The following is a 5,780-nucleotide window of genomic DNA, read 5'->3' on the forward strand; positions in this document are numbered from 1 at the left end:
GTGAGGGGGGAGTGCTGGGCCGTGTCCAGACGTACTGCTTTCTTTCAAGGGAAGTGGTGAGCTCTTGCCAATCCTTCAGCTTTGCTGGGTTTTTAGATTGTGTAGATCTGTTTTATTATTTGTCCCTTTTCACCCTATTTTATCCTTTTCCCTTCTCCCTTCCCCCCCCTCCTCCCTTCGACTTCGGGAAGCTATTTGGGGTCATAGATTCATATATATAATTCTCATTGTATATCTCTGTTTTATACATAATATATATATATATATTTTGGCTAGAACTTTGGCTGCCTGGTCTTTCGGTTTTTTTTTCCTTCCCTCTCTGGGAAGGAGACCCTGTTGTCGAGTTTCGGAGATTTAGCAGGAGGCCAACTCCAAACTTGCACACTTTGCCTAATTCATCCCAGGATACTCTTAGCTTCCTATGTGGCATTTGCTCCTGAATCAAATAACAGCAAATTAAAGGAATATTGAATTATTACATCCTTTATTCCATAGCCAAGAAGAAGCACAGTGTCACCAGTGGGAGGGTTTCTTCCTCTTTTGTTATTTTTGTGTCTATACTCGGAGTTATTTTATGTTTCAAATAGCCTTTTTGCCAGCACTTGTTTCTATTTGGCTAACTTAGTTATGCAATTGCTTCAGTCTAATAAACCTTCTCCAGTCATGGTTTTATTTCTTTTAGACTGAAAACATGCAAATGTACAAAGCAAAACCTAAATAAATAAAATTATAATGAAAAATGTGTTCATTAGTAGCTAGACAATTTGTTCTAAAAAAAACACATAAAACATTTGGCTAGTCATAAACACAAGATCATGAAGTATTTCTGCTGTTGCAGCTGGGACAGCTCTGATCCAAAACCAAGTTAAAGGCTCAGTCAGTTTCTTAAATAATTTGACACATAAAACTAAAAATAACTAAAAATAAGTTCAGATCAAGAGAAGACCCGACAAGATCTGAAGCATGATACATATTATTCTTATGTACCTGGAGACTGTCACCAACAGCTACAAGTCGGCTGGGATCTTTGAGTGTCTCCACCCAAAGCACTCTAGAAAGTATTCTGTGAGGGCTGAGTGAAATCAATGTGTGAGTATACCTGAAGCACTGTGATCTAAGTTAAGATAGTGGACCAAGACTGGACATAAACGTAGAGGAGCAAGGGGAAGTCAGAGGGTTAACATGTATCTCGAATTTTCAAGCATCTTCCAGATCTCAGTCTGTTCACTTGAGGATTAATTCCTAGCTGTGACAGAGGATGAAGATTGTCTCTCATTTGTCTGGATTATATATCTGTCATAATACCTGTCATGAATGTGTTGTTCTATACTCCATACATTTTGTTTGGTCCTCTAATGTTGTTATCTGTTTTATCACAATTGTATTCCTTGAGAGTGGTTTCCAAGATCTGAAAATAGAGCAAGAAGATAACATCATACTCAAACTTGGTTTGTCCAAGGACCGGGCAGTAAAAGGTTACTGAAAAAGGGCCAGACAAGAGGAATCTCTGTGATATTGAGAGTTTTGTGATAAAGATTAGTGTGAAAGTTCAGCTGAAGCATTCTGGTGAACTGAGTTAGCATATGCTGGCCAAAGTAATCAAATAATTTAAGATTAATGGAACAGGACACAGACTGAGTTATAAGACTCAGAAAGAGTCAGTCACAGTTGTTACACTCTGGATTAAGCTACATGATGCCCAAAGTGGTTACATTTTTATTTAAGACTTTTTAAAAGCCTTTTGGTTCATTATAACCTCTAATTAGCATCCAGAGAAAGAGTCACACACTCTTCTCTAAAAGAAATTCTTTTAATTTAGTGAGAAAAATAAGGTATTTTGGCAAAAGGTTTTTACATGAAAGAAGCATTTCACTTAAACATTCAGCACAAAGACCCATTCCACAGGAAACACCCACTGAAAACAATCAGTACACCAGCTTTAGTAAAACACATCTCATTTGTTTTAAGTTACCCACAAGAGAAGGAAAAGAGAAGAAAACAGATTAAAATGGGTAAAGAAAGAAAAAGGAGAGGGAGGAAAGGAAAAAATAGTTACCGCCAGGATTTGATGGTTCACATGGTGTCAACTGGACAGGGAGAAAAAGAGAGAGAGAGAGAGAGAGAGAGAGAGACCAGGCCAGAGTGAGTTGTGCTGTAGCCAGTCACAGGCCACAGGGGTGTGGTGTGGGTGGGCTACCAGGCAGGTCTGCCTTTACCGACAGCCCAGCTACAGGCCTTCAGTGATGCCATGTGCTCTGCATGGGCTGCAGGCCTTCAGCTCTGCCGTGTGCTTTGCGTGGGTGCAGGCCTTGCCTTCCAGCTCTGCCCTGTGCCCTCAGCACAGGCCTTATGTGCAGGCCTTACCACGTTCCTGCAGGTCTGGGCCCAGCCCTTCCCCACATGCACACACACACACAGTGAGTTGGTTCTGACCTGTATCAATAATTCAGTGAGATTTGGATCCAGGATCTCACACCAGTATGAACCAGCCCTTCTGAATCACTTTAGAAAGCATAGATGATAACTGTTTAATGAAATAATAGTGTTGAATTAGTGAGGGGAGTAATTTAATATTCTTTCTGCAGAATTTCCCCTCTGCCAGGCTTAATCCTCTGTTGCTGTCTGATTTCTCAGCCATACTCTCTGGCACTGCCAAACAGGTTTTACAAGTGAAACTTAACACCTTGGGAGGCATGACACTGCAAGTGTCCCACTCCCACTTTTCAATGAAGAACAAAGACTTCCACAGGTTCTACAGTCCCACTTCCTTGGAGCATCCTGAAGACTGGAAGACCTCTCTTATCCATACCTTCTCTCTCCATACAGCTTTCTTGCCCAATGCCTCTGGAAACTGGACTCAAGTTTCCCACCACCCTCACAGACAGGATTGAACACAGTGGACAGAGAAGAGCTGAGCTGTCAACTATGAATAAGGACTACCAAATGCTTTACCTCTAGCAGTCCTCATCTTAGGAAGGTAAGAAAATATGGCTGATCTTTAAAAATCAGAGCACCATACAAATTAATGCCTTATGCTGGGGTTAAACACAGCCAGGAGAGAGGGTTAATGGAGGTGAGTCATGGCAAAATGTACTGCATCTGTATAAATAGAATAAATGTCAACAAATACAGAGTCCTGTACCTGGGCCAGAGTAATGCCATGCAACAGGACAGGCTAGGCTCTGATTGACTAGAAAATTGCCCTTAGAAAAGCATCTGAAGGTCCTTGTGGACAGCGGGTTAAACAGATGTCAGTAGTTCTACCTTACAACAAAGGCAATCAACCTTATTTCAGCTATATCAGCAAGACTGTAGTTGTCGGGGTGATAGTAGCTATTCTACATGTCAGACAGTGACACGTGTGGTGCTGCTCCCTAAAGGAAGACACACATGAGCTGAGTGTGGCCTCAACACAAGGCCAGTGACAGGATACAGTCCTGTGGACGTAGACAGAGGTGAGCAGAGCAGAGTGGTGTCAAAAATAGCCAACAATCAGTGTGCCTTGGGAAAAGACAGACTAGAAACCATGTCAAAGGTCAGCTCAGGAAATCCAGAAAGCAACTTGGAAAGAGAACTTGGCAGGCAAAGAGAGAATCTGATCAGAGTGTGGGGGTGGAAACCTGAAGCTCAGTTTGTCAGAGCAATTAAGGACTATTAGTGCACTCCTGGTCCTGGCACTAGCACTCTGTCTGATACTTGTAGCATCATGGATGACCATGTTCCAGTGGCTAACACTTCTAAATTTACTTAGTTGCAGCCATTGTGTCCAACTCTCAATATGATGTAGAGAAGTACAGTGTATAGAAGTGAATTGGTGATATCTGTGGGATACAGATTAAACAGTTTATAGCCATTGGTGGATATGACTTAGGCGCTGCAAAATGCTCTACACATCTGTGAAACTTTCTCCTATTCTTTGCAAATCAGTTTGACCCTCTAAGAGTCAGCAAAGGCCATAATGTAATTTTCTATTATTTCCTTTCAGTCAAACACCTGACTGCAAGGAACGGTATAATAGGGACTCTATGCTGAGTTGTAATTTAACTTTTAAGACAGTAGAAAGATTTCTTGTGAGATTTAGCCTCACTAGCTTCCAAAATCTAATCCCATTGGGAATAAGAAATCAGTCATTAAATGCTAGCAAATGGTTTAGCCTCCTGGACAATCTGACACACAGATTGATGTGTTAACATGGCCAAAGCGTTCCATTATCAGAGATGGAATGGGTTCTGGATATTGTAACTCACTCTTGTAGTCTTTTCCACCTCTTATACAGGAAGAGCTATAAGGAGCTAGTAAAGAGGATGTATACAGATGAGAGAGAGTAGTTTTGCTTCAGAGGTCAGGAAGGAACAAAGAACTGACATAACCATGTCAGGCCAGACAGTGAGTTGAGATATACCAGTGATTTACATCAAGATAATGTGGGAGAAAGAGCCCAGGAGAGAACGTTAACATGGATGGGTTAGAACCCATCCTAGTTAGTGCAGAAAGTCTTCATTGCTCCTAACCTAGGAGAAAGGTTTGACCTGAATGCCTTTCAGAGTTTAAAAAAGAATTGAAGAGGAAAAATGAAACTAGTCATTTACTTATATTCCTTAGTAGGCCACACCACCTAAAACAAATGTCTAGGATCTTTTTAGCTCCATGTACTTGTCCACACTGATTCTGCAAATGAAAAATTTGTATCTAGGTTTTCACAAACTTAAATATGTGTCAGGATATTATGGCTTAGGCTGGAAGCTGGAGTAGATTGCTGTTGATCCCTTAGTGTCTTTGTGCTTAAGTGCTTCTGTGATATGAACTAGGTGGAATAGGTCTCTTGAAACACGTTAGTGATATCTCTGAGGTGTATTGCTACTTCTTTGGCATGAATGAGTTGTGATCTTAGTGATGTAACCTACCATACCTCAATGCATGGCAAAGTTTCTGGTCCCTGTAAGATGAAAAGCGATGATTTCACTTGAGTGAATGAGAGCCAGACATCCATGTTTATATGTTAGGATGTTCTTGTTAAATCTTAGGTTCAGATAGTATGGATAATTTACGGCTATCACAACACACTTACTCTTTTTCTCCATCCACACTAAATCTACTTGTTTTCCTTAAGTGTGGATAGAAACTGAACATGAATAAGTCAGCCCAGAGGAGACTGTATTTTGTTTTGTGGGGGCTGACAGATGTCAGTGAAACAACAGCTTTGAATGAGATTGAGATAATGGGTATAAAATGGACAGAACAAGCTAAACTACTGAACTAAGAGTTCTGGATATGGGCAAGAAAACAATAGGGTGGTTGACCAACACGTAAGGGTACTGGATTAGGCTCAGGTCTTCAAATTTGGAACAAAACCTGATGGATTAAAATTGAGCACAAACAGTAATAAATAGGACCAGGCCAGAGCAGAAAAGAAAAAAAATTATGGATAACACCAGGACATAGATTTAAGATAATCTCCCAGTTCTTCCTCCCATCAGTACTCAAACAAGTAAATAATTTTGATTCTAGGGCAAAAAATAGGCACAAGATATCCAGATCTGTAGTGGTTTGGATCTTGTTTTCCCCAGAGGCTAAGGAAAGTGGTAGACCCCAAGGGGTGGAAACCCCTGGAAGTTTTGGAGTTCTGTCCAATAGGCGCTCCTGCAAAAATGTAAACATATCACAAGCTCACCGGAAGAGATGAGTTGTAGTTTTGGTTGTTGAGGAGAGGTGGCCATGTTGTAGAGCCACGAGGAAGGGGCTCTGAGCCCCTTGGGCCCTCTGGGGCCTCCCAGCCCCTG

The sequence above is a fragment of the Manacus vitellinus genome, unplaced genomic scaffold, assembly GCF_001715985.3.
Source record: "Manacus vitellinus isolate BGI_N305 unplaced genomic scaffold, ASM171598v3 scaffold_131_pilon, whole genome shotgun sequence".
Taxonomy (NCBI): domain Eukaryota; kingdom Metazoa; phylum Chordata; class Aves; order Passeriformes; family Pipridae; genus Manacus; species Manacus vitellinus.